The sequence below is a fragment of the Lutra lutra genome, chromosome 6 (assembly GCF_902655055.1).
Source record: "Lutra lutra chromosome 6, mLutLut1.2, whole genome shotgun sequence".
In the NCBI taxonomy this organism is placed as follows: Eukaryota; Metazoa; Chordata; class Mammalia; order Carnivora; family Mustelidae; genus Lutra; species Lutra lutra.
The window spans coordinates 109807430-109823623 of record NC_062283.1 but is presented as its reverse complement, the minus strand read 5'-3'; positions in this window follow the sequence as shown (position 1 = coordinate 109823623).

The window sequence follows — 16194 nt, the reverse complement described above, 5'->3', positions numbered from 1 at the left end:
CACCCAGGTGCCCCTATCTTCATTTTCTAAGAGAATGGTTCATTGATCTAGAAATTAAGCTATGTAATTACCTTAATGGGTAATTTTTGTTACTAACTTATTTGTGCAGGGAAAGTTTATCATTTGTAGACATGAGAAGCTATATCTTCCTCCTGGATTACATTTGCATCAATTGTTAAAAATGGAATCAACTGATTATACATGCAGGGTCATGGGATGATTAGATTTTACACATGTTTTGAATTAGGCTAGGACTGTGAACTGAATATGTTTCCCCCCTAAAAGTCATATGTTGAAATCCTAACCTCCAAAGTAAGGGGCCTAGGAAGTGGGGCCTCTGGGAGATGATCAGTCTGTGAGTGGAGCTCTCACAAAAGAGGCCCCAGAGAGATCCTCCCTTCTTCCCTCATGTGAAGTTACAGTGAAAAGAAGGCCATCTATAAACCAGAAAGTAGGCTCTCACTAGATACCAGATCTACTAGTACCATGGTTTGGACTTCCCAACTTCCAGAACTATGAGAAATAATGTTTAGAAGCCACCCAGTCTATGATATTTTGTTATAACAATCCACACAGACTAAGACAGGTGTCTATTACCAGATTTCATTGCTCTAGAATGCCCTAAGAGAAGAATCATAACGCAGATTCATGTGACAGTAGAGCAGATCTATGCCCTTTTTGGCATTTCCTCTTTTGGCATTTGGTATTTTCTCTTTTGAGAGAGAATAGACAGATTCTGGCTTGCTGCTGAGTGTCTGATTTCTGAAACAGCAAACAAACTTGAACCTGAACTGCCTTATCACAACCTGTATGTTATTTCTGATCCACCATTCATAAGGGTTGAGCATGTTCAGAAACACCCCCTCATAAAAGTAGAAGTAATATATATATATGACAGGTCTTGATCAGTCCCAAAGGTATCTCAAACTTGAGTGATACAAACTTTAAAAAAAGCGGGGGGGGGGGGACAAAAGAGGAGGAGGAGAAGAAGGGGAGGAAGAAGAAGAAAACCTTACCACTCTTGAAGGTAAGGTTTCTGTAATGGTTTTGGTTTTGCCAAGCACAGGCATCTCTACCAAGACTCAGAAGGAGAAAGTCGCCAAAGTGAGGAGGTGTCTATACACAAGGCTAGTGGATCTTTTTGTGTGCAGGTTAGCCAGGGAATTCGGGGCTTGAAGGCAGCAATGGTGGAGGTTTCAATGCCCTGGCTCTATGTCATATATGTTAGGCTATGAGAGAAGACAGCAATGGGGTTTCTACCAGAACTGTTCTGTTTTATGTTTGACCATTTCTCTTACCCATTCTTTTTTCCTAGTCATATAGCTATGAAATCACTCTTCTGGCCCTTAAGGAGATTCTTTAAGCTGCCTACACTTTTAAATAAATCCTTTCCCATTTAAACTAGCTGGATCCTATTATCTGCAGGTAGGAGTCCTGACTGAATGCACTATTCTGAGACACCATCTCTACCAGCAATTCAATGACTCACATATTATTACCGTTATAGGAAAGTCCAAGTACAACAGAATCAATGGTGTACTTCTTGGATTCTGGTTAAGGAAAATTCCACCAACATCCATTATAATCCATTATAATAACCCATTATAATCCATTATATGATTGGAAGACAAGGTAGTGCCACGTAGTTCAGCACAACTCAGAGAGTCAACTACTTGAGAAAAGAGACCAAACCTTATTAGTCCATTTCAATGCAGACTCACAACACCAGATACTGCCCTGGGCTGAACCTGAAAGCAGAACTGTTCTGTGGAAGAAGATAGGACAGTCCAGTGCTTATTTCAAAAACAAGAGAATACAGGGAATTCACATACTGCCTTTAGAAATTATATCCACCCCCATTCATAATACATCATATAGTCTCTTTTTGTTCAAGTGTTTCACCTGTAGAAGTGAAATAACAACACCTGATTATCTCTTTATGGTGCCATAAATAAGTATAATGATTTTCAATAAAAATTCCAGGAGTTTCCGCCTGGGGCAAAGACGCTTGAGAATCACTACAACAGGCCCCTCCCCCAGAAGATCAACGGGAAACCCAGCCAGAACCAAGTTCACCTACCGAGGAGTGCTGTTTCAATACCAAGGAGAGTGGCAGAATTCCAGAGGAGAAGAAAGCAAAGCACGGAACTCATGGCTTTCTCCCCATGATTTTTTAGCCTTGCAGTTAATTTAATTATTTTTTTCTTTTTCAAATTTTTTTTCTTTTTCTCTTCTTCTGCTAAATTTTTTTTAACTTTTATCGTTTTCTTTTTTAACGTTTTTTAAATAGTTTATCTAATATATATATATTTTCCTCTTTTTATATTTTTTCTTTATCGGCTTTCTTTTTTTAAATAGTTTCTTTTTTTTTTCTTTTTGAACCCCTTTTTATCCCCTTTCTCCCCCCTCACAATTTGGGATCTCTTCTGATTTGGCTAAAGCATATTTTCCTGGGGTTGTTGCCACCCTTTTAGTATTTTACTTGCTCCTTCATAAACTCTTATCTGGACAGAATGACAAGGCGGAAAAATTCACAACCAAAAAAAGAACCAGAGGCAGTACCAAAGGCTAGGGACCTAATCAATACAGACATTGGTAATATGTCAGATATAGAGTTCAGAATGACGATTCTCAAGGTTCTAGCCAGACTCGAAAAAGGCATGGAAGATATTAGAGAAACCCTCTCGGGAGATATAAAAGCCCTTTCTGGAGAAATAAAAGAACTAAAATCTAATCAAGTTGAAATCAAAAAAGCTATTAATGAGGTGCAATCAAAAATGGAGGCTCTCACTGCTAGGATAAATGAGGCAGAAGAAAGAATTAGCGATATAGAAGACCAAATGACAGAGAATAAAGAAGCTGAGCAGAAGAGGGACAAAGAGCTACTGGACCACGAGGGGAGAATTCGAGAGATAAGTGACACCATAAGACGAAACAACATTAGAATAATTGGGATTCCAGAAGAAGAGGAAACAGAGAGGGGAGCAGAAGGTATATTGGAGAGAATTATTGGAGAGAATTTCCCCAATATGGCAAAGGGAACAAGCATCAAAATTCAAGAGGTTCAGAGAACCCCCCTCAAAATCAATAAGAATAGGTCCACACCCCGTCACCTAATAGTAAAATTTACAAGTCTTAGTGACAAAGAAAAGATCCTGAAAGCAGCCCGGGAAAAGAAGTCTGTAACGTACAATGGTAAAAATATTAGATTGGCAGCAGACTTATCCACAGAGACCTGGCAGGCCAGAAAGAGCTGGCATGATATATTCAGAGTACTAAATGAGAAAAACATGCAGCCAAGAATACTATATCCAGCTAGGCTATCATTGAAAATAGACGGAGAGATTAAAAGCTTCCAGGACAAACAAAAACTGAAAGAATTTGCAAATACCAAACCAGCTCTACAGGAAATATTGAAAGGGGTCCTCTAAGCAAAGAGAGACCCTAAAAGAAGTAGATCAGAAAGAAACAGAGACAATATACAATAACAGTCACCTTACAGACAATACAATGGCACTAAATTCATATCTCTCAATACTTACCCTGAATGTTAATGGGCTAAATGCCCCAATCAAAAGACACAGGGTATCAGAATGGATAAAAAACCAAAACACATCTATATGTTGCCTACAAGAAACTCATCTTAAACCCGAAGACACCTCCAGGTTTAAAGTGAGGGGGTGGAAAAGAATTTACCATGCTAATGGACATCAGAAGAAAGCAGGAGTGGCAATCCTTATAGCAGATCAATTAGATTTTAAGCCAAAGACTATAATAAGAGATGAGGAAGGACACTATATCATACTCAAAGGAACTGTCCAACAAGAAGATCTAACAATTTTAAATATCTATGCCCCTAACGTGGGAGCAGCCAACTATATAAACCAATTAATAACAAAATCAAAGAAACACATCGACAAGAATACAATAATAGTAGGGGATTTTAACACTCCCCTCACTGAAATGGACAGATCATCCAAGCAAATGATGAACAAGGAAATCAAGGCCTTAAATGACACACTGGACCAGATGGACATCACAGATCTATTCAGAACATTTCATCCCAAAGCAACAGAATACACATTCTTCTCTAGTGCACATGGAACATTCTCCAGAATAGATCACATTCTTGGTCCTAAATCAAGTCTCAACCGATATCAAAAGATTGGGATCATTCCCTGCATATTTTCAGACCACAATGCTCTAAAGCTAGAACTCAATCACAAGAGGAAATTTGGAAAGAACCCAAATACATGCAGACTAAACAGCATCCTTCTAAAGAATGAATGGGTCAACCAGGAAATTAAAGAAGAATTGAAAAAATTTATGGAAACAAATGATAATGAAAACACAACGGTTCAGAATCTGTGGGACACAACAAAGGCAGTCCTGAGAGGAAAATATATAGCGGTACAAGCCTTTCTCAAGAAACAAGAAAGGTCTCAGGTACACAACCTAACCCTACACCTAAAGGAGCTGGAGAAAGAACAAGAAAGAAACCCTAAACCCAGCAGGAGAAGAGAAATCATAAAGATCAGAGCAGAAATCAATGAAATAGAAACCAAAAAAACAATGGAACAAATCAACGAAACTAGGAGCTGGTTCTTTGAAAGAATTAATAAGATTGATAAACCCCTGGCCAGACTTATCAAAAAGAAAAGAGAAAGGACCCAAATAAATAAAATCATGAATGAAAGAGGAGAGATCACAACGAACACCAAAGAAATACAGACAATTATAAGAACATACTATGAGCAACTCTACGCCAACAAATTTGACAATCTGGAAGAAATGGATGCATTCCTAGAGACATATAAACTACCACAACTGAACCAGGAAGAAATAGAAAGCCTGAACAGACCCATAACCAGTAAGGAGATTGAAACAGTCATCAAAAATCTCCAAAGAAACAAAAGCCCAGGGCCAGACGGCTTCCCGGGGGAATTCTACCAAACATTTTAAGAAGAACTAATTCCTATTCTCCTGAAACTGTTCCAAAAAATAGAAATGGAAGGAAAACTTCCAAACTCATTTTATGAGGCCAGCATCACCTTGATCCCAAAACCAGACAAGGATCCCAACAAAAAAGAGAACTACAGACCAATATCCTTGATGAACACAGATGCAAAAATTCTCACCAAAATACTAGCCAATAGGATTCAACAGTACATTAAAAGGATTATTCACCACGACCAAGTGGGATTTATTCCAGGGCTGCAAGGTTGGTTCAACATCCGCAAATCAATCAATGTGATACAACACATTAATAAAAGAAAGAACAAGAACCATATGATACTCTCCATAGATGCTGAAAAAGCATTTGACAAAGTACAGCATCCCTTCCTGATCAAAACTCTTCAAAGTGTAGGGATAGAGGGCACATACCTCAATATTATCAAAGCCATCTATGAAAAACCCACCGCAAATATCATTCTCAATGGAGAAAAACTGAAAGCTTTTCTGCTAAGGTCAGGAACACGGCAGGGATGTCCGTTATCACCACTGCTATTCAACATAGTACTAGAAGTCCTAGCCTCAGCAATCAGACAACAAAAGGAAATTAAAGGCATCCAAATCGGCAAAGAAGAAGTCAAACTATCACTCTTCGCAGATGATATGATACTATATGTGGAAAACCCAAAAGACTCCACTCCAAAACTGCTAGAACTTGTACAGGAATTCAGTAAAGTGTCAGGATATAAAATCAATGCACAGAAATCAGTTGCATTTCTCTACACCAACAACAAGACAGAAGAAAGAGAAATTAAGGAGTCCATCCCATTTACAATTGCACCCAAAACTATAAGATACCTAGGAATAAACCTAACCAAAGAGACTAAGAATCTATACTCAGAAAACTATAAAGTACTCATGAAAGAAATTGAGGAAGACACAAAGAAATGGAAAACTGTTCCATGCTCCTGGATTGGAAGAATAAATATTGTGAAAATGTCTATGCTACCTAAAGCAATCTACACATTTAATGCAATTCCTATCAAAGTACCATCCATTTTTTTCAAAGAAATGGAACAAAGAATCCTAAAATTTATATGGAACCAGAAAAGACCTCAAATAGCCAAAGGAATATTGAAAAAGAAAGCCAAAGTTGGTGGCATCACAATTCCGGACTTCAAGCTCTATTACAAAGCTGTCATCATCAAGACAGCATGGTACTGGCACAAAAACAGACACATAGATCAATGGAACAGAATAGAGAGCCCAGAAATGGACCCTCAACTCTATGGTCAACTCATCTTCAACAAAGCAGGAAAGAATGTCCACTGGAAAAAAGACAGCCTCTTCAATAAATGGTGTTGGGAAAATTGGACAGCCACATGCAGAAAAATGAAAGTGGATCATTTCCTTACACCACACACGAAAATAGACTCAAAATGGATGAAGGATCTCAATGTGAGAAAGGAATCTATCAAAATCCTCGAGGAGAACCCAGGCAGCAACCTCTTCGACGTCAGCCACAGCAACATCTTCCTAGAAACATCACCAAAGGCAAGGGAAGCACGGGCAAAAATGAACTTTTGGGATTTTATCAAGATCAAAAGCTTTTGCACAGCAAAGGAAACAGTGAACAAAACCAAAAGACAACTGACAGAATGGGAGAAGATATTTGCAAATGACATATCAGATAAAGGGCTAGTGTCCAAAATCTATAAAGAACTTAGCAAACTCAACATCCAAAGAACAAATAATCCAATCAAGAAATGGGCAGAGGACATGAACAGACATTTCTGCAAAGAAGACATCCAGATGGCCAACAGACACATGAAAAAGTGCTCCACATCACTCGGCATCAGGGAAATACAAATCAAAACCACCAAGAGATATCACCTCACACCAGTCCGAATGGCTAAAATTAACAAGTCAGGAAATGACAGATGCTGGCGAGGATGCGGAGAAAGGGGAACCCTCCTACACTGCTGGTGGGAATGCAAGCTGGTGCAACCACTCTGGAAAACAGCATGGAGGTTCCTCAAAATGTTGAAAATAGAACTACCCTATGACCCAGCAATTGCACTGCTGGGTATTTACCCTAAAGATACAAATGTAATGATCCGAAGGGGCACGTGCACCCGAATGTTTATAGCAGCAATGTCTACAATAGCCAAACTATGGAAAGAACCTAGATGTCCATCTACAGACGAGTGGATAAAGAAGATGTGGTATATATACACAATGGAATACTATGCAGCCATCAAAAGAAATGAAATCTTGCCATTTGTGACGACGTGGATGGAACTAGAGGGGATCATGCTTAGCGAAATAAGTCAATCGGAGAAAGACAACTATCATATGATCTCCCTGATATGAGGGAGAGGAGATGCAACATGGGGGGTTGAGGGGGTAGGAGAAGAGTAAATGAAACAAGATGGGATTGGGAGGGAGACAAACCATAAGTGACTCTTAATCTCACAAAACAAACTCAGGGTTGATGGGGGGAGGGGGTTGGGAGGGGTGGGGTGGGGTTATGGATATTGGGGAGGGTATGTGCTATGGTGAGTGCTGTGAAGTGTGTAAACCTGGCGATTCGCAGACCTGTACCCCTGGGGATAAAAATATATGTTTATAAAGCTGTAAAAAAAAAAAAAAGAAAGAAAGGATGAATACCCAAGTTTTGTAGCAACATGGACGGGACTGGAAGAGATTATGCTGAGTGAAATAAGTCAAGCAGAGAGAGTCAATTATCATATGGTTTCACTTATTTGTGGAGCATAACAAATAGCATGGAGGACAAGGGGAGATGGAGAGGAGAAGGGAGTTGAGGGAAATTAGAAGGGGAGGTGAACCATGAGAGACTATGGACTCTGAAAAACGATCTGAGAATTTTGAAGGGGTGGGGGGTGGGAGGTTGGGGGCACCAGGTGTTGGGTATTGTGGAGGGCACGGATTGCATGGAGCACTGGGTGTGGTGCAAAAATAATGAATACTGTTATGCTGAAAAAATAAAGAATTAATAAAAAAAAAATTCCAGGAGTTTAACTCTGTGACAGGTAGTCTTCTAGATGCTTTACTTTCATTAGCCTTTTTTTTTCCATTAGCTTTTTAAATTTTTTTTTTAAGATTTTATTTATTTATTTGACAGAGAGAGATCACAAGCAGGCAGAGAGGCAGGCAGAGAGACAGGAGGAAGCAGGCTCCCTGCTGAGCAGAGAGCCCGATGCAGGACTCGATCCCAGGACTCTGAGATCATGACCTGAGCCGAAGGCAGCGGCTTAACCCGCTGAGCCAACCAGGCGCCCCAGCTTTTTAAATTTTTATTTAACTTTTACAACTACCTTAGAACTTATATACATTTGTGCTCATATTACAGATGAGGAAACTTAGATGAATCAAGGCTATGTAAAAGATTCTAAAATTTGAATCCAGACAGTATGCCCCTGGATCTCCACTTTTCATCATTCTGCTTTAAGTAAAATAAATTATTATACAGCGTGCTGAAGATCAAAGGAACAGAGAAATGCATTGAAAGTAACATGGAAAATATAGTTTCTGATGTCCAGAAGCTTTAAAAATGGCACCAGATACTTCTGAGATTTTATAATGGGTACTGTTTTTCCTTTAGACTCTATGTACAATTAGGAAATCTAAGATTTACTGATTATAGCAATACATATGTTTTCATCTCTATAGTAGAAGTTGAGGTTGGATGTAGGGGTCATATTAATATTAGATGTGAATGTGATCTCCTTTTTCAAAAAAGAGTTTACATTTAGATAGGAGAACAAAATACATATGTTGAGGACAATAGCAGGCTCCTAAATAATAACAGTCACACTTTTTTTTTTTCTTAAAATCTCCTTATTCCTAACCCACAATGCCTGGAACTTAATAGATAAACAATGTTTGTCAACTGGATCAGTATCAGTCATGTTGTAATAATATGGTATAAAAATTTATAAGTGTAGAATTTAATAGTACCTAGAATAACCAAGATCTCAGGAAGAAGGGGGAACTTGGACCTTAAAGGCTGACTGAGATTTGGATAAGGAGGAGAGCGAAGGTGGGGGTGTCTCAAGTGAGGAAACAAAAGAAGTGAGCCTGCGGAGGTGGAATGAGAAACATAACCCTGTACAGCAGCTACTGGGTGTCCTGTGGGCAGCCATTCATTTGTTCGAAGGTAAGATGGGCAGCTGGATATTTGGAAGACAGTATATTAGGCCATTATGACGGGCACATTGTTTTTTAAATGTTCTTTGGAAAAAAAAATCGAGCCAGTGTGAAGCAGTAATTTTCAAGCTTCATTAACTTTTAATGGTCAGTTTTAGACATATTCTGTGAAAGTGTGAGAATTATGTGAAGAATTACTTTTAATGCACTGTCAGGAGAAGCACTATTTACCGTATTATTTTTATTTTGTGAAGAGAGAGAGAATACCTGGAATATGCTAATAAAACCCATAATTGCCCTGTAGTTATTTCCCTCCCCCAAAGCAATGATGCTGCCAGGAAAATAAATTCTTCAGGAATCTTGATGATTAAACAGAAAGAAAATGTCTGTGGTAGACTGATTTTGATGCCTGACTACACAAATATGGGTCAGTTGCATCAGGCACTTCTAAAACAGTGGACTAATTTCAGAAATAATTATAACTTGTTTTCTCAAAATTTCCTCTTCAAATAATCTTGTTAATTGACCTTACTATTTCATTGGTATGTCAGTTTAATCCACTAAGAAATACGTGTTATTCCTTTGCAGGACAGAAAATACAGTCTTAAAGTAAATTTTGGGGGTGAGGGACACCTGGGTGGTACAGGCCGCTAAATGGCTGACTCTTGGTCTCAGCTCAGGTCATGATCTTAGGGTCCTCGGATCGAGCCCCACATCAGGTTCCCCACTCAGCAGGAATTCTGTTTCAGGATTCTCTCTCCCTTTGCCCCTCCCCCTGCTTGCTTGAGCACTCTCTTTCTAACTAATTAATTAATTTGGGGGGCAATTGGGGCTTAGTGTAAAATGAAAATTATGGAGTGACAGAAATCCTACCCCTGGCCCTCCCTGATGCAGCCACTGGTCCTGCAGAAGATGGTTTCCCTTTTCAAGGGAGCCACTTGCATCCGTCTCTGCAAGCTGCCCTTTGTGCTGTCCTTTCTCCCCTTTCTCTCTACTTTCCATGGTGCAATGTTGGATGCGGTTGTTAAAATATCTGTGATATTGGGATGCAATGAAGAAGAATAATTCTATTACTATAGTACTTTGACTCTAAGGATGCTTCCAGCCTTATGTTATTTCCATTTCTCCAAATTTTAAAATCAGTAAGCTGTTTTCTGGGAATCTACCCATTCCCACCTCACCAAATTTTAACCAGTTCCCTTGATGTTGAACAAAGGCATACTTTTTAAAATGAACTGACATGGTGGAGGTATTGCCTGCAACCAAAAGCAGGATATTGTTCAAATTTGGGACAATAATAGCTTTTGATAAATTAAGGCATTTTCAGAATATGCAATTCTGTCTGTTTATATGTGGAAGCAGACTGTTACTCTTTTAATAATTGCTTTATCTCTGTAACAACAGTTGATTCACAGGTAAATAGGATGCATTGAAAGTTCTACCTATTACAAAGGAACTCAATGAAATTAAAAATCCATAAAATAAAAAATGTATTCACCACATTGAGTGTGACATGAAGAAAAATGATCGGTTACTCAACATCTCTATTAATGATAAGTGAAGTGAGAGTGATGGTAAATTAAAGCAAGTTGATCTTAGATTATATATCAGAAATAATTTTCAACAGTGCATATTGTTATGCTTGAGATTACCTATGGAATATTTTTAAAAGAAACACATATTTTTGTAGTTCAATTACAGTCTTCCATGAAGATTGATGGATTAATATATACCTTGTCTTATTACACACACATACCACCCCCACACACAAAATCGAGGCTGTTTTTAAGAAAAGTATAATAAAACAAGATATAAAAAGTAAAAACTCAAAATCAAGGAAAGAATATATTATTGCTCCTACACAGACGAAGAATGCTTTTACTAAATTGAAATTTGGTGCAAAGCAGTCTGTTTATACAGAGGGTCATTATTAAAAAATTGCTCTATAAAACTCATTATTCAATCAAATTTAAGAATACCAGAGATGGTTGTTTCTTATAAATGTAGTTAACTGATAAGGATGGGAGATCTGACAGGCAGGGATTATTATGTTTGGTATTCTCATAAGATGATATATTTTAAACATACACATCACATTTTATATCTATAACAAACATGTCTATAACAAAATAACAAATCCCAGGTGGTTTATGTTAGTTGTGTTGCTATGGCAGCAAGATGCCGGAGGCCACCAGCTGACTACAAACTACTTCATAGTGTATTCACCCATCCTGTCGGCAGGCTGCTACTGCAACTGAGCCTAGCTAGATGGCATTCATTGGAAAGTGACTGAAGACTACAAAGGGCTGACACAATGAATGAGAATCTAGAGAACCAGGGCTTGGATAATGGGTTAGATCATAGGAGTGCTCTGGGAGTTGGGCATCAGAAAGAACTGTAGTGGTCAGCAGCAATTTGGTCTGGCTCTGCCACTCCCATTGTGACGAATGCAGTATCCCCTTCATCTCTGTCACTTGCTGAAGATTTAGAGTTCTAGGGGTGCCTGGGTGGCTCAGTTGGTTAAGTGTCTGCCTTCAGCTCAGGTCAGGATGATCGAGTACCACATGGGGTTCTCTACTCAGTAGGGAGTGTTCTTGTCTCTCTTCCTCTCCCTCTGCTCTTCCCCCTACTCATGCTCTCTCTCTCTCTCTCTCTCTAATATATGAAGAAAGTCTTAAAAAAAAAAATTTAGAGTCCTAGATAGAACCAACTGACTGTCTAGATTAGACCATGAGCTCATACCAGATTTGCTCTTTCTCCTGAAGTAAATGACACCTTGTTTGGCTCAGGCGAAAACCTTAAAGTCATTCTTTTTTTTTTTTTTTAATTTATTTGACAGACAGAGATCACAAGTAGGCAGAGAGGCAGGCAGAGAGAGAGGGGAGGAAGCAGGCTCCCTGCTGAGCAGAGAGCCCGATGCAGGGCTCGATCCCAGGACCCTGGGATCACGACCCGAGCTGAAGGCAGAGGCTTTAACCCACTGAGCCACCCAGGCACCCCCCTTAAAGTCATTCTTGACACTTCCCTCTCCCTCACTTCACCAGCAGATCCTGTAGCTCTATTTTCAATATCTATCCTATATACAACTACTGCTCAATAGATGGGACAGTCAAGGTTCTACCCATGAACTTACTGATCATCTACTCCATTTATAACAGGAGTCCTCCCATCTTGGCCAGTTGGATCACGAGCCCATTAAAAAAGCACTGAGAGGGCACCCGGGTGGCTCAGTGGGTTAAAGCCTCTGCCTTCGGCTCAGGTCATGATCTCAGAATCCTGGGATCAAGCCCCACATCCAGCTCTCTGCTCAGTGGGGAGCCTGCTTCTTCCTCTCTCTCACTGCCTGCCTCTCTGACTACTTGTGATCTCTGTCTGTCAAATAAATAAAATCTTAAAAAAAAAAAACAACACTGAGGCAAATGAAGAAACTGGTTGAGTTTCTTCAGGGTGAGTTAGCTCCATTGCAGTGAGAGCTTTTGGTCTCAGGATTCACATAGGACATAACTATTCTTCTGGGGCCATTTTGAAAGAGCTGTCTTCTGTTCTTTGCCAAATCTTGATATAACTAATTCTCCAATCTTATTTCTTTGACCATGGAGCCAAATTGTGAGCCATGACAATGAGATGACCTTAATGAGACCATCTCTTCATACAGAAAAAGTACTTAATGGACATGTTCTCCTCGAAATTCTCTTTCCACTGCCTCTGGGTATTATTCCTGAGACAAATATAACAGCACAATAGGGTCACCATGTTATGCAGATCACTCAAAGATCTGACTTGAAGTTTTTACATTTCAATCAACTTCTAGAGAATTATCTGTGAGGCTAAAAGAGTGGCAGCAGTCTGTCAAAAGTAGGTGATTTGGGAGATGATGTAAGCCTTCAAGGCTAATGTTGGAATGCTTCAGCACCTATCCAATTCTATGGCTAAATGGACCTGGTAGTGTCCAGTTTATGTTGGGTAGCTCAAGTCACATGATCAGATGCTGTTGTTGCTAGCATCCAGTGGCAATTGAGAAGCTATGTCTTGAAAGGAGAATAATTTGCTGAAAATCGCATGGCTTTACTCTAAAACTCTATAGAGTTCTCTACTGTGATTTTCTTTTTCAGCTTGCCATATGATCCATGCCACATTCCTAACTGCCAGACAGTGAAATATGAGTTGATCTGCTAGGTCATCTTGTCCAAGCAGAAGGACTGTTGAGAACAACCTGCACTGCTGTTTAGGCCATATGAGAAAAGCCAGAATTTGCTTAAAAAAATTAAAGATTTGGAAATAATGCAGGGTATGGTGATGATGACTAAGAGGAAATGGCTTCTTTTGAAAAGCCATCCTCTCTTAGGTAAGGGAATTATAAATCTTCTATCAAAACAGAAACAGCCTCGTTGGACAAATAAGTGGGAGTTACTTGGGAAGGAAGTGAAAATTGGTATAGTAAGCTCAGGGTATTCAGAGTTTTATCAGAAGAGACTATCTCCTGAAATCTATCCAGGGCCACTCATGAAGTCTTATACTTGAGTGTGACAGAGTAAGACAATTTTGATGTAATATTAGAATTTTTATCACCATGAAATTAGAAGTTTGATTTCACTACTTGTCTTGCTAAGCTTTTGAAAATATTTTACTTTCAAAGTTCTATACCTTAGGTGTGGTAGTGGAACACACAAACCTATACATATAATAAAATTGCAAAGAGTGAAATACAGGCGGGAGGAGTCAAGATGGTGGAGAAGTAGCAGGCTGAGACTACTTCAGGTAGTGGGAGATCAGCTAAATAGCTTATCTAAAGATTGCAAACACCTACAAATCCAACGGGAGATTGAAGAGAAGAAGAACAGCAATTCTAGAAACAGAAAATCAACCACTATCTGAAAGGTAGGACTGGCGGAGAAGTGAATCCAAAGCGACGGGAAGATAGACCGCGGGGGAGGGGCCGGCTCCCGGCAAGCGGCGGAGCAACGGAGCAACGGAGCAAAATCAGGACTTTTAAAAGTCTGTTCTGCTGAGGGACATCACTCCAGAGGCTTAACTGGGGTGAAGCCCAGGCGGGGTCAGCGCGGCCTCAGGTCCCGCAGGGTCGCAGAAGGATAGGGGGTGTCTGAGTGTCGCAGAGCTTACCGGTATTGGAGCGGGGAAGCCGGCTACAGAGACAGAGCCGAGGAGTGACTCTCAGCTCGGGGTTGCCTTGAACCGGTCGCAGGCTCGGTCAGCTCTGAGCGCGGCCGGAGGCCAGGGTGACAGGAGTCATTGGGCGCTGTTCTCTGAGGGTGCACTGAGAAGTGGGGCTCCGGGCTCTCGGCTCCTCCGGGCCAGAGACCGGGAGGCCGCCATCTTCATTCCCGTCTTCCAGAACTCTACGGAAAGCGCTCAGGGAACAAAAGCTCCCGAAAGCAAACCAGAGCGGATTACTCAGCGCGGCCCCGGGTAAGGGCAGTGCAACTCCGCCTGGGGCAAAGACACTTGAGAATCACTACAACAGGCCCCTCCCCCAGAAGATCAACGGGAAACCCAGCCAGGACCAAGTTCACCTACCGAGGAGTGCAGTTTCAATACCAAGGAGAACGGCGGAATTCCAGAGGAGAAGAAAGCAAAGCACGGAACTCATGGCTTTCTCCCCATGATTTTTTAGCCTTGCAGTTAATTTAATTTTTTTTCTTTTTCAATTTTTTTTTCTTTTTCTCTTCTTCTGCTAAATTTTTTTTAACTTTTATCGTTTTCTTTTTTAACGTTTTTTAAATAGTTTATCTAATATATATATATATTTTCCTCTTTTTATATTTTTTCTTTATCGGCTTTCTTTTTTTAAATAGTTTCTTTTTTTTTTCTTTTTGAACCCCTTTTTATCCCCTTTCTCCCCCCTCACAATTTGGGATCTCTTCTGATTTGGCTAAAGCATATTTTCCTGGGGTTGTTGCCACCCTTTTAGTATTTTACTTGCTCCTTCATAAACTCTTATCTGGACAGAATGACAAGGCGGAAAAATTCACAACCAAAAAAAGAACCAGAGGCAGTACCAAAGGCTAGGGACCTAATCAATACAGACATTGGTAATATGTCAGATATAGAGTTCAGAATGACGATTCTCAAGGTTCTAGCCAGACTCGAAAAAGGCATGGAAGATATTAGAGAAACCCTCTCGGGAGATATAAAAGCCCTTTCTGGAGAAATAAAAGAACTAAAATCTAATCAAGTTGAAATCAAAAAAGCTATTAATGAGGTGCAATCAAAAATGGAGGCTCTCACTGCTAGGATAAATGAGGCAGAAGAAAGAATTAGCGATATAGAAGACCAAATGACAGAGAATAAAGAAGCTGAGCAGAAGAGGGACAAAGAGCTACTGGACCACGAGGGGAGAATTCGAGAGATAAGTGACACCATAAGACGAAACAACATTAGAATAATTGGGATTCCAGAAGAAGAGGAAACAGAGAGGGGAGCAGAAGGTATATTGGAGAGAATTATTGGAGAGAATTTCCCCAATATGGCAAAGGGAACAAGCATCAAAATTCAAGAGGTTCAGAGAACCCCCCTCAAAATCAATAAGAATAGGTCCACACCCCGTCACCTAATAGTAAAATTTACAAGTCTTAGTGACAAAGAAAAGATCCTGAAAGCAGCCCGGGAAAAGAAGTCTGTAACGTACAATGGTAAAAATATTAGATTGGCAGCAGACTTATCCACAGAGACCTGGCAGGCCAGAAAGAGCTGGCATGATATATTCAGAGTACTAAATGAGAAAAACATGCAGCCAAGAATACTATATCCAGCTAGGCTATCATTGAAAATAGACGGAGAGATTAAAAGCTTCCAGGACAAACAAAAACTGAAAGAATTTGCAAATACCAAACCAGCTCTACAGGAAATATTGAAAGGGGTCCTCTAAGCAAAGAGAGACCCTAAAAGAAGTAGATCAGAAAGAAACAGAGACAATATACAATAACAGTCACCTTACAGACAATACAATGGCACTAAATTCATATCTCTCAATACTTACCCTGAATGTTAATGGGCTAAATGCCCCAATCAAAAGACACAGGGTATCAGAATGGATAAAAAACCAAAACACAT